The sequence below is a fragment of the Cyprinus carpio genome, chromosome B19 (genome assembly GCF_018340385.1).
Source record: "Cyprinus carpio isolate SPL01 chromosome B19, ASM1834038v1, whole genome shotgun sequence".
NCBI classification, from domain to species: Eukaryota; Metazoa; Chordata; class Actinopteri; order Cypriniformes; family Cyprinidae; genus Cyprinus; species Cyprinus carpio.
The window spans coordinates 27,101,763-27,120,763 of NC_056615.1; the positions used below are offsets into that span (position 1 = coordinate 27,101,763).

General features: G+C 33.5%; 1 pseudogene; it reads left to right on the plus strand.

Annotated features, from left to right (window-relative positions):
- Nucleotides 1-6,961: 6,961 nt before the first annotated feature.
- LOC109046231 overlaps nucleotides 6,962-19,001 on the plus strand; it is a 59,180-nt pseudogene continuing 47,140 nt past the window's right edge.

The window sequence follows — 19,001 nt, forward strand, 5'->3', positions numbered from 1 at the left end:
TATTTGTTGTTGTAGAACAAAATGTGAAGGTTTCTTTTACTTGTACCTAGCCTATAATAACGAAACCCATCAGAAATTGGTTAATTTTTTTACAATTGAAAATAGTTGAGGGAACCAACGGTCGAGATTTGGCCTACAAATTGACTGCATGCTCTTTTAAAATGTTCATGAATGTATTAAAACGCTTAATTTTACATCTCACATAAGGAACGTTTTTTCGAATGTTTTGAATAACGAGTAACCACTGAAGTCAGACAGAAAGAGCGCGTAGTTTTTCATAGTTCCAGAAAAGAATTCCCGGGCAGCCGAGGTGGTAACCATAGCAACAGCAGATCAACCGTTGAGCGCTTGCCGTTGGGATCAGTATCTGCACGCTACATCACAAAACAGTTAGTCATTATTTATAATGTTAACAGGTAAGTCTGAGAAATGTAATACATTTTGTGTGTAGAACTTATTTAAGATGACTTGAAGGTGATTTTTAAGATAACTTTGGGCGCGAGAAGACCGTTTGGACTCCGCCAGACGAAAATTAGCGTAAAAAGTCGATGTAAACATTGACTTAGCGAATCAAATCGCTAATCTTGAAGACCAGCGTTGGGAAAAAAAAACACAATTTTTGCCAAATTTTTGCCAAATCTTTATGCCAAGTCTAGGGAGATTTTCTGGTGGTGGTTTCCACTCAAATCCATCCACAGAGAAAATTTGGAGGACTCTCCGTTTCTGAAACAGCTGTTGGGTAACATAATTGACTTTCAAATTACATTCACCACAATAACCCATTTTCTTTCTTTCTCTTTCTTTGTCTCTTTCTTTCTTTCTTTCTTTCTGTCTTTCTTTCTTTGTCACGTGACTGTACAATTATATAAGTATAACGTCAAATATGCTTTTAATTATATTTGGCAGACTTCTGAAATGTTTCAGTGTGCCATTTTTCCCCACACAGAATAGGATCCTCTGTTTGTTTGAACAGGACTTTACAAAAGTTCTGTAAAGCAACCACAAGATGGCATTAATACACTTCTTTCCAGTAATGCCCAGTTTAATTTACATGTTTTAAACAGTTATACTTATTATAGCCTAATTTGTAAAATAAGGCATGGCAGTGATTTTACCTTTTGTTGGTCCTGGAACAATATTCTTGTCAAAAATAGTAACTTTAAAGGAACAGTTGATGGTATAACTATTGAGTTGGTTTACTATGGATACCAGCAGCTGTTCGGTTGCCAACATTCTTTGAAATAACTTTGTGTTGAACAGAAGAAAGAAACTCACAGTTTGCAACAGCCTGAGGGTGAGTAAATGCTGATAAAATGTTCATTTTGGGGTGAACTATCCCTTTAAACCAGTTAAATCAGCTTGAAGCCTAACTCTAAAATCTGACTGGTTGATAGCAATGTTTCACCAAACACTGGTTGGTAACGTTACCAAGCCTCCTCTCCTCTCTTTTTTTGGGAGGTTGTGTTCTGTTAGAGAGCCATGGGCGTTCTTCAATATTTAATCAAGGGTGTGTTTGAAGATCTGTCTGTGTGTGAGAGCAGTAACTGGAGAGGAGAAGGTTTAAGATGAAAGACTTTCTTCACTCTCTTTTCTCACTTTCACATGCAGACGCTCTTCTGTGGACTCAGCATCAGACGGGACGCCCGCTGTCCGCCCGCTGACCGTCTGATGCACGCTTCACCTGAAACACAAGCACTTTCTCAATCTAGTAAACTCTAATGTGACTGGCTGACTTTATGGAGCTTCCAAGAAAGCTCCCAGGGTTTTTCTCCAGTCTGTTTGGAAAAGTTGTGTTGACTGAGGATCAAATCTTTCAAGAATGAAATCATCGCTGGATTTACCAAAGTTTGCGAGGTTAGTGACATCAAATCTTTGAAAGATATTTTGAGTTTTGTTTTGAAGCATTGGCAAGTTTACTAGATACAGAACTGTACGTGTGTGTGTGTGTGTGTGTGTGTGTGTGTGCGTGTATCTCTCTCTCTCTCTCTCTCTCTCTATATATATATGTATGTACATATAATTTTAATTTATAATTTTATAACAAAAGTGACGTAGTAAGTTAATATTTTTTATCATAAATTGGCAGTTAACAATGTTTTCACTGTTCAGAATTTCCTGAGGAAAAATAATGCAATTCGTTATGCAATTTCAAGAGAAATATTAGAAAATAACATTGTTGAATATAGGATAAGGGTTTTCTTTTAATGTTAATTTTAAGTTAATTTAATGATTGAATCACATATGTGTTTTTTCTTTAATTTATGATTGTTTTGTTAAAATCAAATAAAACAATATCTGGATTATCATAGACCAAGACAAAATGATGGATTAAATATATTCTACACATTAAAATATATACTGTATGTTTCCTTATTCAAGTATAAAATGTTAACCTAATGTTCTTTTCTAGGTCTGTTTGTCATCTCATACGGTAAGGTAACTTACAGTTAGTTTTTACATCAGCATTAGTTTACTGTGGTGTTTTACAGCGTGGGACTCTGAACACATTAAACAGACCTGCGGCGTCACACACCTCACAGAACTCTGAGCTGCTGTCATCAGATCACATGACCTCAGCGCTGAGAGGAAACGACCGGCGTGTAAATACTTCAACGCAGGGATTAACTGAAAATTCACAGAGTATTTTAAATCATGATAAACCTTTCTAAGAATATACTCTCAGCGTTTGAACACAGCAGAACATCACAACAGATAGAAAAACACACAGACACGTCTCCCAGGGGACACTGATAACTTTCACAAATATGTTCTTCATGAAATTTGTTTGTGTACCACAACAGAATTGCAAAATAATTCCAAACAAAACAAACCTAATCAAATAAAAAAAAAATAAAATAAAACTATTATAAGATAATATATAAAAAAAATACAATAAAATTTTGATTTTTTTCTCTCATCACTCAAAATAAATAAAATGAAGCAATATTTTAATATAAACAATATGATAACCTATATTTTAATATATTACAAAATATATATTAATATATTTTTGTCTTGTGATTTTTTTTTTATTATAGTTTTTATATTTTCATTTTTCATTTCAATGGTCGTGTTTTATTAATTTCTATTTTTATATTTTCAGTTTTTATTTTAATGATACAGTTTTAGTATTTTTATATTGTCTTTTTATTATAGTTTTTATTTGTATATTTTCAGTTTTTATTTTATTGATAAAGTTTTAGCAATTTTTGTTCTGTAATTTTTTTTATTGCAATTAAGTTTTAGTCTTTTTTATTTTTAATTTAAATATAAATAAGTATTAATTATATTTTTTAATATATTATTAAAGTTTTCATTTTTATGTTTTCATTTTTTATTCTAATTAAGTTTTAGTCTTTTTTATGTTATTTTTTTTTTTTGATTTTCATTTCTAATGTAGTTTCACAATTTTTTTTTGTTTTATCTTTTTGTTGTAGTTATATATCTTTAGTTTTTTACTTTAATAATAAAGTTTTAGTAATTTTGCTTCGTTTTATTTTTATTACAGTTTTTATTTTTTATTTTCAGTTTTATTTTAATTATAAAGTTGTAGTACTTTTTTGCTTTGTCATTTTTTGTTATAGTTTATATTTATAGATTTTCATTTCTAATTATATAGTTTTTGTAATTTTTTAGTTTTGTCTTTCTATTGTGGTTTTTATTTTTATATTTTCATTTTTTTATTTTAATGATAATGTTTAAGTTGTGTTTTTTTTTTTGTCATTTTTAATAGTTTCTTTTTATGTCCATAAAGTTATTATTTTATTTTTTATTTCAGTTTTAGTTGTTTTTGTAAATTTTTAAGGGTTTTAGTTAACTATAACCCTGGTCAGATCTGAATTCAAGTGTGCAGTGGATTGTGGGGGAAAACCAACGACATGAGGAGGCTTTCTGACCTGGACATGAAGAAGAAGATCAAGTTCAATCTCCACATATCTCAATGGTAATGCTTCTTTTTCCATTTTTTTTCCAGAATTCCTTTTTAGATTCTTAGAGGACTTTTATTTCCTCCCCATCATGATTCTTTATATTCCAGATGAATTAATCGCTGTTCCACACTCAACACCTGCTCTGCAGATCCTCGAGACTGAACACCTGCCCTCTGTGTTCTTCCTGTCATCCAACACCTCGGCGTTACACCTGAAATTAGAGCACACACACACACCCACAACACACACACACACTCTGGTGTCCTCCAGGCATGTGCTCCATTCAGCCGTGTAGAGGTGATCTTTCATTTTGACAGATCATCAGCTTTTCTTTCATGAGATGTGGAGATACTGGTTTGCCGAGCGCAACCGTTCGCTTTTAACATCTTCATACAGCGAGAAGCAGGCCTCGGCTTTAGATCAGCTCTTGAATCGTAAAAGCTTTGCTTATTCCGAAAGCATCCTGAAGATTTCAGCTGCGTGGCTGAAGGGGCGGCACGGTTTCTGTCCCATCATGCATCTGTGAGCAGCGCGGACGCCTGCCAAACTGTTAATGGATAACAACCCCAGGTCCATCCACCCGTCATCAAACACAAGCCAGAGCACCCAAACAATCTGTGTCAAATCAGAGAGCTGCTTCTGACCTTGTAACTGACACACATCGAGCGATAAGTCCATTCCACGATGCTGGAAAACACTTGATCTGTCTCTTATGGAATCAAGGATTACGAACAGCAGTCTTAAGAGACAAACAGTCTGATCAATGCTTAAACACAGCGTCCCGTCCCAAGAAACAGCACAGAGCTGAGGACCAAACCAGTTCTATTGATGTGAACCTCGAACATTGATATTGATTTCCCACTGATTCATTTATTCAGACATGTAGGTCATAGTAGATGCTGAGATCTGTCCCTTTCAGTGTGCAAGAAGACAATCGTGCAGGTGCAAAGTTCATGTTTATTCAAATATAAAATTGATCCACTGATCATTTAGATGTGACTGGATTTTTTTACTCATTAAAGAAAAAACAATGTGTACACACACACACACACACACACACACACACACAGTTTTTCTTTAATAAGTGAAAATTTTGAGTAAAAAGTATATATATAATTCCATATTAAATTTTAGAAATAATGTAAATACTTTAATTTTCCATATAAAATTATATTTTCTGCAAAACTGTATCCACTGATCATTTAAAAGATGTGACTGGATTTTTACTCAAAGTACGTGTTTGTGTAAAAAATATTTTTATTTTTAAATAACATTTTCTGCCGAAATTGTATGGGTTCTTTTTAACCTGTATTGTTAATATGAATAAATTTAACTGAATTGTCGACCTTGCATTCAGAACTTAAATATATATTCCGAAATAAAATGTATAAAATATATCTACTGTATGAACAGAATAATTACCATATAAATTATATTTTCTGCTGAAATTGTTTTGGGTTCTATCTTTAAATATAAAAATTTTAATTGAAATGTTAACCTTGCTTTCCTAACTTAAATTTCAAGATCAGAAATGAGACAAAAGCAATAAAATTCTCCTTAATTGTGAACTTTGGTGTAGAGGAAGCCGGTCAGTAAGAGGTTAAACCATTCTGTGCATCTCATTGATCGGCCCAGCTGGGAAAAATATTTTTTTGGCTCGACTGTGTCTCTTAAACATAGGGTAAGAATATTTATTTGAATTATCACTCTGTAGGTTATGTACAGTATTTCCATGTCTGGGATGCTTTTGTCTTCCAGACACATTAAAATGCACAAAAGGACATCTGAACATTTTTTCACCTAATATATTTAGGCCTACTTGAAGTTCACCTGATATTTGAAAATAAATATTTTAAAAATCAAGTATCACGTTTGCATGTTCATTGGTTCTCTGGCGTTTGTTATGGTCACATGCAATATTTAATGCACTTCATGTTGTTAATAACAACAAATGCATATATTTTCTTTGTATTTTTATGTTAATATGGTGTCCTATTTGAATCAATTTGATAAACGAGTTAGGTCAAAAGTAATTTAAAAGTAATCTGATTAAAATGTGTAATGTAATGGATTATGTTACTAACAATTTTCCTTATGTAGCCTAATTTGGAATCAGTCACTGAAAAAAATGTTTCATTCATCCAATTAAAAAACTTTAGGGTAATGATTCACATCTATATTTTTTTAACTTGAGCCAATGAGAAATAAAAAAACTTGCCCTTGGGGCAATTCTTTTTTTCTTTTTTCTTTTTCTCCATTGGATCAAGTTAAAAAAAATATAGATGTAAATCATTACCCTAAAGTTTTTTAATTGGATGAATGATAATTTTTTTTTTTTTCAGTGCAGATTACAATCAGTAAGTGATCTGCCCAGCTGTTTGAATCATTACGGAGTAATCACAGCACTGGGAATATAATAGTTTATGTTGATGGCTAAATCATGTATTTTATTACAAGTTTTTTTTTTAAGGGGGAGATTACATAGAAGGCTGTCGAATGTCCTCATCTGTGAGCTTTTTAACCAGTCATAAGTAGCACTGGTATACAGTATTTGTAGCAATAGCCAACGATACATTGTATGAGTCAAAATTATCCATTTTTCTTTTATGCCAAAGATTATTAGGATAATAAGTAAAGATCATGTTCCATGATGGTACTTTTTTAATTTCTTACCGCAAACATATAAAAACGTAATTTTTGATTAGTAATATGCATTGCTAAGAACTTCATTTGAACAACTTTAAAGGTGCTTTTCTTAATATTTTGATTTTTCTTTTTGCATTTTCAAATAGTTGTATCTCAGCCAAATATTGTCCGATCCTAACAAACCATACATCAATGGAAAGATGATTTATTTAGCGTTCAGACAATTATGAATGTGTTTCTGTGTGTGTGTGTCTTTTATCCGTTTGCGGTCGCTGAATGTGTTATTTTTTTTTTTTTTTTTTGTGTGTGTGTGTGTGTGTGTGTGTGTGTGTGTGTGTGTGTGATCGCTGGGTTGTGTGTGTGTGTGTGTGTGTGTGTGTGTGGTGTGTGTGTGTGATCGCTGGGTGGAGCATCAGTGTACGGCAGGTCTCGTCTCTCATTGCGGCGGCTGGAGATCCATCGAGCGGCGGCGGAATGTCGCTCCGCTGTCCGTGTGCGTGAAGAGCAGGTGGAGGAAGAGGAGGAGGAGGAGGAGGATGATGGAGGAATCCGACAGCATCCCCTGCCCCGCGGAGGACGGACTCCTGTCGAGCTGGAGATGGAACAGAACCGCCAGGGATCAGGTCCAAATCAAGCAGAAGATCCGAGATCTGCCCGGGTTATTGAAGCACGGACTCAACCTGCGCAAAAAGAGCGTGAGTTACCAGTATCTGCGTGATGAAGAATGTGTGTTTCGTGATCAGTACACCACCCATATCCACCATCACTGACATTATAATGCTGTGGATGCGCACGAACAACCTCACGTTACGATCGATGCGTGTTGTCAATGCATTAATGCGTTATCCCAGAAGTCATTGATTATGAAGGAGAGGCTGTGATGTTTTTTTCAAGTCGTGGTCTCTTAGGCAACAGAGATCCACATACACACACACAGTCAGGTACACAAACACACACACGGCACACCTGCTGTAACTCCCCAACTTGAAAATAGAAAATGTTCTGCGGTTCATATTTGCTGAATTTGATTAATATTCTTTGCAATATTGCACACTTATACAAGTAACCATGGCAACCATAGTTTCAGCCAAAGAACCAATACATCAGTTTTGTAGCTGCTGTTAAATGATGAATATATGGGATGCTGTGGGAATATTCATGTCATTTTTGTGTAATTTCTTTTCACATTGGTGTCTCATACCGATTTGCCACAATTTTTTTTTTTTTTTTAATCACAATAATAGATAGAAACTGGTCACCGTAGTACATTTTGTAATGGCAGAATGATATTTTTAAAGCCTGAGTGAGTCAATTAGGGTGTAAAGTAAAACATACTTTTTGTAAACACCTTAAATCGTGGTATTTGGAGACTTTCTTGAAGTCATTTTGTGCACCGTGTAAATACAGTTGAAACTGAGCTGCAAAATAGCTGATATATATACTATATGTTTTATGAATATTGTTCTGCAGCTGTATAGAATATGCATTATTGTCGGAATATTGCATAATGGGGTTGTTTTTATTTAAAAGATACTCAATATGACATCATGAGTGCAAAAGTTCTAATTGGAACCTTTATATTTTCAAGTGATTGTGTAAATAAATGTCATTCAAATGCTGTGATCATTAGGTGTCTGATACAATAATTGAACCATGGTACCGTCACAGTAGGTTTTTTGTGTTTTCACCATTGAAATAACAGATATACAATCCATCTATACACATGCTTTAAGACAGAAATTCTATTCATCGCTTCAGAGAATTCAAGTGAAAAACTCTTTTTTTTTATTCTGTATGTTTTGTTATAAAAACAACTAGTGATCAATGAAGACTTTTGTAACTCTTTTGAGTTTTATTCAATAACTTCTGTTGTTTATAGACTTTCCAGCATGAACATAGTTCTTCAGTGTTTCGTCTGTTTTTGTTGATGTGTTGCTTGAGATGTCTTTTACCTTGAGGCTTCTTACGGCTTCGAACAGAATGTTTGGTTCAGGCTCATTTGACTCAGTTCATCCACCCCGGGGTGATTAGAGAATTAAAAAATGAAAGCCTCATTAGTACTAAATGAGAAACAAATATTACACTCGTGACATTTGTTTCCTTGTGTGCTGCAATGACAGCAACTACTGGAGCATCTGTTTATCAGGTTCTGCTGCTGTAAAATACAACGGCAAGAAAAAAATAAAGCTTTCTTGAAGGCTTTAGCAGCTGATGCTATGATGATATAGGAGAACGTTTTAGAGTCCAAATATTCACAAAAGAGAAACATATGAATCCATAATAATGCTTCCTGCAGTGAAAAAGTCCATCTCCTGTTGTCTCTCACATCAAAATCCAGCCACATATTTTTTTTAGAACTGTAAACAGATCTGTGCCACAAATGAATCCATAATAATCGCTCTGCCTGCAGTGAAAAAGTCCATCTGGCAGCCTGCTGTTGGGGGTTTTCAGTGCACAGGTCGTGGTTATCAAAATTCCAGCCACGATATTTTTTTAGAACTGTTTGTTTCTTACAACACACGACGGTTCAAACAGTGTTTGATCTGTTTTTTATCAGTTTTGGACTCTCATTTCATTGGAAGAAGCATCATATTGATGAAGTTGAGAATCTTTTTAGATTCCTTTGAAGTACGCTCAAATTAAGGTTTACAGTGTTTGAGAATCTTTTTAGATTCCTTTGATGCTTTATGAGAGTATTTTAATGTCATATAATGCTGTAAGAGAATTTTTTTTTTTGTTCTAGATAAGAACGCAAACCAAAGTTCCTGCAAAGAACCATTATTTTTAAGAACATGTCCAGTGCTCTCTGTCTATGCAATGAGAATCATGAGCTCAAAGGAAACTTTTGTGCTTTTTAGGATAAACCGTAAAAAAGGAAATTTTTACCAACAAAACAACAACAACAAAAAATGAGTATCTAAAAAAATTCTCCTCCTGAAGAAAAATATCTCAAAATGAAGGTTTTCAATCAGATTTTTCCAAGATCAAATGAACTTTAGTCATTTCTGACGTTAATTTCACTCTTAAACTATGTCAAATGTGGTCTCTTGTCTTCAAAAACATCTAAAAGACAACGCTGCTTCCTAAATGAGAAATCTTGTGTGCTATGAAAGAGCAATGTGGTTCTCCTGTGAAAGTGCTGGGATTATTCTCAGATGAGTCTCTGGAAGAAAGAGTGTGCTGATGTGACGTCTCGTATGGAATTCACTGCAATTCTCTGATGGAGAAGCTGCACTTAGTGACACAGTCATCATGCTGCTAAGTGGATGTGTGTGTGCGAGTGTGTGTGTGTGTGTGAGTGCCTGTGGATGTAATGAAATCTTGACGAGAAAGACAAGGCTTGTTTGATGTCTCCATCTTGCAGTGCACTCATCCAGAGCGACAGATTTATCTCCAAGCCATGCAAGAGAGAGGTGCGTGAGTGTGTGTGTGTGTGTGTGCTCTAATCTGAGAGTAATCCATTTCTGACACATAATGACACACGTACTCACTGCACTTTGGAACTGTGTGCACTACATAGTGAACCAGGATGCTTTCTGTGCATCCTTCCCTACTGTCCTCTTTCCCTCTCTTCATCTTACTCATCTTCAGTACCCTTTCTTCTGTACACTCCCTCCTTCATGCACTCTCTCTATTTCTCTCTCTCTCTATTTCTCTCTCTCTCTCTCTCTCTCTCTCTCTCTCTCTCTCTCTCTCTCTCTCTTTTTCTCTCTTTCTCTCTCTCTCTCTCTCTCTTTTTCTCTCTTTCTCTCTCTCTATTTTTCTCTCTTTCTCTCTGTTTGCTGGAAGGAGATTGAAATGTTGTTTATGAGTGCGGGTGAATAAAAGTATTTGTGAGGGTTCTTTTTTTTGCAACTGCCAGGCAGAACTAAACTACAATTTTACATTTCCTGAAGAAAATGTGTGGTTTTTGCCAATGGGTGGTTACTAGGGTGTTGCTAGGTGGTTGCATGGGTGTTTTTGGGAGGAAGCTGGCAAGGCAAGTTTTATTTATATAGTTATAGTACATTTCATACGCAGGCGTAATTCAAAGTATGTAGACGTGTTATGGGTGGTTGCTAGGGTGTTGCTAGGTGCTTGCATGGGTGTTTTTGGGGGGGTTGCTGGCAAAGCAAGTTTATGTAGCTCATTTCATACACAGTTGTTATATGAAGTGCTTTACAATACGTACTGTAGATATGTTATAGATGGTTTGCTGGGGTGTTCTGGGTGGTTGCTAGAATGTTGCTAGGTGGTTGCTAGGGGGCTCTGGAGGATTGCTAGGGAGTTTTGCTATGTTTTTGTTTGTTTTTTTTGGGTGGGGGAGGCGTATTCTGTGTAGTTGCTCGGTCATTACATGAAAATCTCAAGTCCTTAGTAAAGTAACATCACGCCTCTTCACATTTTTTTATATAATCATTCATGTCTTTTGCACAAATGGTGCAGGATGAGTTATGCAAGGTACTTTAATGCTTAAGGTTAGGGGTCTGTTCAAATGACATTGAGAAAACGGGATCTTTTTGTGATTTATGAGCCAGGAATAATGAGAGAGGTGATTTCATCGAAAGATTTTAGCTGTGCATGAAGGACAAGAATGCTTTTTTTTTTTTTTTTATCTAAAAAGCCTTTTCATCCTCATGCATTTGCTTATCTGTCGCCTGTCTGCTCCAGTTCCCATTCGACCCAAACAGAGTTTAGCTCCCAAAACTCCCGCAAATCAATACAGTAAATCTGATACACACACCATCTTCAGAGCCCAGTCAAAACAAAGCCAACGAGCACGCGCACGGCCCCTGGAGAGATTCGTCTGCAGAGAGACGAGCGCTTGTCTATCTGTGGATACATGCGGGTCAGCCCACGGAAAGCAGCCCGCAGAAAACCACAGATACCATCATCACAAGAATTTCAAACAGTATTCATGCCAAATGAATTCATCTCTATTGTTCAGAGGTTTTTGATGATAAACATGATAACAGAATGGTAATGTTGGTTGTAAGTTTTTATCCTCCTGATTCGAGTGTTTGCTAAACCCGTTTGGAAATATTAATTTGTGGTTTGTTTAGATATAGAAACTGCTGAATTGAACAAACCTCAAATACTTTGTATTGAAGTTAAGCGTGTGCATGGTCATGCAGTGTTTATGTTCCAAACGTGATTGAATCCTTGAAACATATATTTTGAGAAGAGCTGTTTCGTCACTTTATTAAGCACTTACCGTTGTGTTTTTTTCTTTTTTTCTTTTTCTGGTGGATTGTTAAATGTGCTGAAGAATCCTACATACTTACATAGATATTTTGTGCACTAACCTGCTGTAATACGCTTTACCATCAGGGATGCTTTGCGATATGATTTTAATTCTTTTTGAGATTTATTGATTCAGGAGACTCTTTGGATTCTCCTCATTCAATGGCTTTAAATCGGTCTTGATTGATCTAAATTAATTTGACTCATTAATCTTAATCTTAATGTTTATTTGCATAATAAGCTCTGGACGCAAGTCATATATTGAGAAACTGTGTTTTGGGATCTTTTAATTTGGACCAGAAAGAAGTCACACAAAAAAAAAACCCTCACAATCATCTGTTGCACCTTAGCAACCACATAGCAATGCCCTAACAACCAACCAGAACACTCTAGCAACACCCTAGCAACCACCTGGAACATTCACATAGAACACCTTAGTAATGGTCTTGCAATCTCCTAGAACACTCTAGAAACACCCTAGCAACCACATAAAGCACCTTGGCAACCACATACATTGACCATTCTTTTTGGAACTTTAAATGTTCTCTTATGACATCAGGCTGTAAAACCTTTATTTATTTATTTTATATTTTAATGTTTATCTTTTTGCCTAACAGATGTGAGTGCAGAAATGAGTGACACAGATTGCACAATGAATAAATATGACTATATGCAGGCTACTTAAGTAATAAAATACACATACGTATTGAAGAATAAGGACCATGCAATCTGAAATATTATTATATATTCTTTCATGCTGTTGTAAAATAGGACAGTGGAGACACAAGATTGGATGTGAAGAGAATAAGACACACATAGAGGAGTGAATGTGGGTCACTCCACACAGATAAAACTCCATCTGATCAAAGTTCTGATCATAATAATGAGGATCCGGCTCTGGAACTGAAGGCCCAACACTGAGAGTTTGTCCAAATCAAACCTAACAAGCCTTCTTTCTTACAGAGCTCAGAGCCGATCGAGGGTCTGACATGATCGCACGACTGCGCCTGTTTAATATGAACTTATGTCATGCTGAGAGAGAATTATTAAGTAGAAGTGAAATGTCATTAAGTCCCTCATGTCACAGACTCTGCCTGCAAAGTTTTGTTAGCCATGAGGTTAAGCATCCATGAATAAAAGTACCATGGTATTTCCCTCGGTTAGTGTTATTTTAATATTATTTAACTAAGAATTTATATATATATATTTAATTATAGTTTTAGTAATTGTGTTATCTGTCATTTTTACTTTTTTATATTTCTGTTTTTTATTTTTATATTTTTAGTTTTTATAATCATGTTATGTGCTTTTTTCATTTTTATAATTTTTGTAAAAATAGTTCTATTGTTTATTTTTATATTTTAATTTTAGTTTTAGTAATTGTGATGTATGCTTTTGCCATTTTTATTACTTTTTCTTTTTAATATATTTCTGTTCTTTATTTTTATACTGTACATATTTTATTTAAGTTTTAGCAATTGTGTTATGTTCTTTTGTCATTTTCATTAGTTTTTAATATATTTCTATTCTTTATTTTTACATATATTTAATTTTAGTTTTAGTAATTGTCTTATGTGCTTTTGTCATTTTTATTAGTTTTTTAAACAAAAAATATTTCTGTTGTTTTTTTTATATACCGTATTTAATTTTAGTTTTAGTAATTGTGTTTTTGTTATTTTTATTATTTTTTATATTTCTATTGTTTATTTTGATAGTTTTAGTTATATGCTTTTGTTTGTGTGTGTGTGTGTGTGTTTTTTATATAAATTAGTGCATATGAACCATTATGCTATGGCATAATTGTCATGGTATATAGATATGGAAGTCATTTAGTACCATAGTATATCAAAATACTCAACACAGGTTTGACCCCATTCACCTTTCAAAGCACAGTCAGTGTTTGCTGCATGATTTGCATGCTGTATCAGTGTGAAATGTCAAAACCAAACATGAAGGAAGTGTTGGTTACCCGGAAACATCCAGTAGTGTGACAAAATGTCAAAAGCACATCATGACATCCATAAACATGACAGAATGTCACTGTCGAGATGGGATTAGCTCATAAAATCGCATTTCTGCAGAGCTTTTCATGTGAAGGTCACGTCGGCGCATTATAACTGGCCCTTAAGGGCCCCTGCAGAACATTTCAGATGTTCATGTGCGCTGTTTTGTCTCTTTGTGATTGCAGCAGTCACCTGACACCATCCCAGGACCCAGCACGGGCGTCACACCCAAACCCAAGGTAAGAAAGTGCAACCTAACGCTGGTCCGTGAGGAGCTGCTACAGTTTGGCCCACCCTGAATATCATTGACTTCAGTCCATATGAAAGACGAATAACCCTTTCTCAAGTGTTTCTCCTAAGACAACAAGTGGAGACTTTTGCTAAAATTCCTCACTTCTCCTCTAGAGTTTAAGATGATATGTTTCAAACTGTGCTCAAACTGAAAAGGTACCAATGTTTGCCTTCAAAAGTCAGAGATCTTGATATAAACTCAAATATTTCTCATCAAATTCATCCAAGACCAAGTATGTCTACAATTGTCTTCTGTGAGTGTCTCTCATTTTCTTCAGAATATGTAGTTTGCTTAAAAATTTTCCTTGTAATTTTTCCTCAGATAAAATGTTTACAGTAAATCTTTTATATGTTTTTTTTTGTATTTTAAATACTATTGAAGTATTTATGAATATTTTTAATTTAGCTTTTATTTTTTCAGTTTTCAATTTAATTTCAGTTTAGGTTTTAATATTTATTTTTTCTTTATTATTAAAACTAATTAAATCTAATCTGTGGTATTTTAATATAATTTTATATAAAGTGTTTATTAATATTTTGTATTAGCTTTTAATTTGATCTTTTCAGTTTTCAATTTAATTTCAGTTTTCAATATTAATTTCATTTTTTCTTTTTATTATTTTCTAATCTGTTTATTTTACATTAATTTTTTATATATTTAGTATATTAATATAATTTTTAGTATCAATTTTTCAATATAATTTCATTTAAAATTATATCATTATTATACTCAAATCTAATCATAATTATATAATCTTTATTATACTCAAATCTAATCTGTAGTATTTTAATATTATTTTTATTGCATTTATGAATATTTTAAATAGAACTTAAATTATTTACAATTCCATTTTTTATTTTCATTAAATAATAAGTATAAATATCTTTCAAACAATATTTCTAATTTTGTATTTCTGTTTTGTTTAAGTAATTTTAGATATATCTGGCTAGCTAGCTTTCTATTTTTATATTTTCAGTTTTCATTTTAATTTCATTTTGTTTGGGAAATTTTGTTATGTGCTTGTGGAATTTTTATTAGCTTTTCCATTTTCTACTTAGCATTATTTTTTATTTATTTATTTAATTCATTTTTTATTATTATTTGTTTATTTATTCTTTATATTTATTTTTATTTCAGTTTTAGTTTTAGTCAGTTTAGTACGTCAGCTTATTTTATTTTAGTTATGCAGCAAGGAAACATTTCTGATTTTCAGTCTTTTTTGTTTGTTTGTTTGTTAAATTTTTTCATCCAATATTTATATTTTATTTCAATTTAAATTTCAGTTAATGAAAATGTGTTTAGTTTTAGTTAACAATAACATCACTGCAGTAAAGACACACAATAGAGAACCCCATGAGGAACATCTGATCAATATATTCCCTTGAAAATGCTGGTGATGTTAATCAGTGGATCTGTCGAGTATCTTTTCTCGTCTCATTAGAATCTCTGAAGCTCATTTAATCCGCGTGTGAGCTCTGCTAAACGCTTGCGCTAACGGCTAATCACCCGTGTGCTCCGCCGACGGGCCGTGTGTGCAAAAGAACATACATTACATACAAAATCAAACACGTCAGGAACCCCAGAATCCTCTGAAGGGTCTATCGATGTGTAGATGATTATCGCTGACTAGAGATTATGATCTTTATCTGTTTCATTCTTTCAATGACCCCAGAATTTATTACAGCAATAATCCACGAGAGAGCGAGCATTACGCCGTGATCACAGCCGCGATTTAATCTGAGAGCATAAATCCAGTCAGAATGTTTGATGTTTAATGTAGAGTTTTGACCAATGAGAGTCCACTGTAGGCGGGGCTTTCATGTGTGATGTCATAAATAGAATCTCAACAGACAAAATACTGTTTGTGTTAGAACAAAAGAGCTTTTTATTGCTTGTTGATTAGATAAATACACATACAATATTTATTTTGAAAGTATTTACATATATTAACATGTATAAATATCATATAATGTATATAAATATATGTAATATATAAACATATTTTTCTTAAATATATACATGCATGTATTTATATAAACATAATAAACAAATATAAACAGTACACTCACATATATGATGTAAACAAAACTTTTATTTTGGATGCAATTAATCGTTTGACAGCATTATATTTTATACTGATCTAGTGATATTTTTCAATCGCTTAACCCTAAGCATATCACTTTTACATTTCACTAAGACATGATTAAGTTTTCAATTCTAATTTGTTCTCCTTTGATTTCTTAGGACAAATAAAAACAGACACAAAAGACTCTTTGTTAATTGTATAGTATGAGTATAGAGTTATAAAATTGAGCTTAAGTCCACTTTGAGACGTTACTGAGATCTCTTCTGCATCTCTGGAGGAGACTAATGTGAGATTATTAGGGTCTTTTCTCATTGAAAACATCTGAAAAGCAGAAGACTTGAGCAAAAGTTTTCTAGGAGAAACAGTTGAGCTTTTATTCATGGATCTATAATTATTTGATAGTGTCAAGCATTCGTATTACGCTGTGACAGTGTTTAATTGGATCCTGAGATGATCTTTGTGTCACAGACGTGTTCTCAGAGTTTTCCCTGCGCGGGACGTGCGCTGAGAAACGCCTTTCTGTCTCATGGACCGTATCCAGCAAAAGACAAGATCCACCTCGCCAGGATCATCAGGTCAGAGATTTACTTTTGTGCATTTGCTAGCCACTTTATTCAAGCTTAAAGAAATCAATGCTTTTATTCAGCAAGGATGCATTAAACTGATCAAAAGTGACAATAAAGACATTTATAATGTGACAAAAGACTTCTATTTCTAATAAAAGCTGTTCTTTTGAACTTTCCATTCATCTGTAAATCCTGAAAAATAAAATGTATCACAGTTTGCACAAAAATATTAATCAGCACAACTGTTTTCAACATTGATAATAATCAGAAATGTTTATGAGCAGCAAATCAGAATATTAGAATGATTTCTGAAGATCATGTGACACTGAAGAATGGAGTAATGATGCTGAAAATCCAGCTTTGATCACAGGAATAAATTACATTTTAACAGATATTCACACAGAAATTTAACAGCTATTTTAAATTGTAAAAATATTTCACAATTTTAGTTTTTTATTTTTAATCAAATACAGTCAAACCAAACTGTATTCAGACACCTTCATCATTTCTCACATTATATCACATTTTATTCACTATAGTTTAGAAAACGACAATAAAATAAAATTCATCTTGATAATGTCAGATAACTTTGATAGAAAGGTATGTAATGAATTTGGATGAATAGCTGTTAAATTTAAATACAGAATTAGATAAAACCAATTTAGCTCAACCAGTTACCAAGCAATGCTTCATTTTGTCTAGTCTGTGGTGGGAAAAGATCACATCAGCAATTAAATAAAAACACTTGAGCAAAACATGATCAGGTCAAAGTGTCTATGAATCCCAAATTTTTACTGGTAGTTCTTTGGGCATAATATGTCACAGTTTACTTTATTATGCTATCCTCACTTACAAAAATGAACTATAGTGTCCTGCACCCACTAGTAAAAAAAAAAAAATGATATCTGATTTCTGATTTTTGTTGTACTGTGGTTATGTGATATAACTCAGTGTAAAAGCGTGTGTGTGTGCTGTGAAAGCATTGAATAGAAATGTGTGTGTGTGTGTGTGTGTGTGCGGCTGACTCATCAGCTGTCTGTTATCTCTGTGATAGATGGCCGCTGTCCAAACTTCACTCTGATTGGATAGAAATGTCCCGTCAGAAGGTGGAGTGTGAACGTGTGACACAGAAACACAGAATCAGAGAGCTTTACATGCACTCGATGAAAATGAGCAGCTTAATGACTTCAAAATGCAAATCAGAGACAGCATGATAATGTCACACGGCAGATCAGATTGAAGCAGATCTTATTCATTAGTGAATGTTATTCTAAATAAAGTGTGTTTAGTATATTCTTCTTTTTATTGAAATTTAGAAACCATTTTTCATGATTTAATCAATTCCTGCCTTTCATTTGGAAATACTGTACATCACAGAGGCAAAATGGGATGCAAACAGTTTTATGTTGATTTTATAGCAAATTGAAAAACGATTGCAGCAGCATTATGTACTTGAAAACACAAATATTAAATTATTACATCTATGTAAATTACAATGAACAATATTTTTTTCTGCCTTTAGCAAAACTGCAGGCCGTTTATGCAGGTCAATGAACTATATTTTATTGAATTTGTAATATTTCTACTCCTCTGAGAAAACTGAGCTATTCTGTTGATGCCCTTAAAAAGGTTTTTAATCAAGTAAATCCGAATGTACTGTAGTTTGAGGAAAATGCATCTGCTATTTAGTGTAATTTTAATAACTCATTTATGATTTTTCACCACGAAAAACAGATAAAGAAGCTGACATGCCATTAAAAAACAACCATTTGGGATTTATTGGATCTGTTTTATAAAACTGCTTAGTATTTTGTTCATGGGCAGCTAATAAAGTTACACTAACATTCAGTGCGTTGTAGTATGTAAGATTTTTAAAATATTTCTGACAAAGTCTCTTCTGCTCACCAAGGCTGCATTTATTAGATTAAAAATACAGTTGATCTTCAGAAATCATTCTAATATGCTGATTTACTGCTCAAGAAACATTTCTGATTATTATCAATGTTGAAAACAGTCGTGCTGCACAATATTTTTGTGGAAACTGTGATACATTTTATTTTTCAGGATTCACAGTGCTATATTAGAAATGTCTGTACTACCACTTTTGATCACCTAACACAAATGTGACATCATACTGTACATGTCTTTACTGTCACTTTTGATCAGTTTAATGCATCCTTGTTGAATAAAAGCACTATTTTCTTTTCTAAAGAAATCTTACTGACCCCGTGTGTGTGTGTGTGTGTGTGTGTGTGT